General features: G+C 40.3%; 1 pseudogene; it reads left to right on the top strand.

The window, feature by feature from the left end:
• Positions 1-241: 241 nt before the first annotated feature.
• On the top strand, positions 242-1,188 carry LOC129512115 (olfactory receptor 6C4-like; annotated as a pseudogene).
• The last annotated feature ends 219 nt before the right edge of the window (positions 1,189-1,407 follow it).

Here is a 1,407-nt window from a genome sequence, read left to right as displayed (position 1 = left end):
CTGAGCCAAAATCAAAGTCAGAAACTTAGCTGCCCATGCACCCTCTGCATGAGAACTTTTTAAAAATAATTCTTGTGAAAAGACACTCTCTGTGCAATAGAAACTCTCACTTGGGTCAAGTGGACAGAAAGTAGATATTTGAACCAATTCAATGAAAAGGCTTAGCTACTTCTAAATGTTCCTGAGATCCTCTTCCATTCTCATCACTGACTTCTTTCCTTTGTACTTTTATAGGCAGCAAATGTTAGCGATGAAAAACCAAACCCTTCTGACAGAATTCATTCTGCAGTGACTAACAGAAATCCCAGAGATCCAACTTGTAGTCTTTCTATTTCTCTTCCTCACCTACATATTTAGCATCATTGGAAACCTCACAATCATCACACTTACACTACTGGACTCACACCTCCAGACTCCCATGTATTTCTTCCTCTGGAATTTCTCCTTCCTAGAAATTTTCTTTACAACCACCTTTACTCCTAGGCTGATGTTCAGCATCACAACTGGCAACAAGAGCATTAGCTTTGCTGGCTGCTTCACTCAGTATTTCTTTGCCTTCTTCTTTGGAGCCACAGAGTTTTACCTTCTGGCTGCTATGTCCTATGACCACTATGTGGCTATATGCAAACCCCTGCATTACATGACCATTATGAGCAACAGAGTCTGCATTCAGCTGGTTCTCTGCTCTTGGTTGGCTGGATTTCTAATCATCATATCCCCAATCATCCTGACCAGTCAGCTGGATTTCTGTGCTCCAACATACTGAATCATTATTATTGTAACTACGGACCCCTGCTAGAAATATCTTGCTCAGACACAAGACTCTTAGAGCTGGTTGACTATATCTTAGCAGCTGTGACCTTCGTGGTCACCCTGGTGCTGGTGATTCTCTCCTACACAAACATCATCTGGACCATCCTCAAGATCCCCTCTGCTCAGCAAAGGAAAAAGGCCTTTTCCACATGTTCTTCCCACATGATTGTCATTGCCCTCTCTTATGGCAGCTGCATCTTCATGTATATAAAACCCTCAGCCAAAGAAGGAGTTGCCTTCAATAAGGGGGTAGCTGTGCTCAATACGTCAGTTGCCCCTTTATTGAACCCTTTCATTTACACTTTAAGGAATAAACAAGTAAAACAGGACTTCAAGGATGTCATCAAAAAGGTTATGAGCATTTGGTGGATGTAAAAATCTCAAACTCAATGAAAAATCTGATCAATATGAATTCCTCCCCATGAAACATAAAGAGAGTTTCTCTAACCCTCTCATTAAAGCAACACTTCAGATGAATTTATCATAAAAAGGTGTCAAATTATGTTTCAAAGTTGTGAATGAGGGGTAACTTTTCCCAAAAAACAGTTCACATATTTGTTTCTAGTTAACAGACTTTTTAGCTAGACAAACTCT

This window comes from Nyctereutes procyonoides, unplaced genomic scaffold (assembly GCF_905146905.1).
Source record: "Nyctereutes procyonoides isolate TBG_1078 unplaced genomic scaffold, NYPRO_anot_genome, whole genome shotgun sequence".
Classification (NCBI taxonomy): Eukaryota; Metazoa; Chordata; class Mammalia; order Carnivora; family Canidae; genus Nyctereutes; species Nyctereutes procyonoides.
The sequence above is the reverse complement of the archived record's forward strand: the minus strand, read 5'-3'. Positions and strand labels throughout refer to the sequence as shown.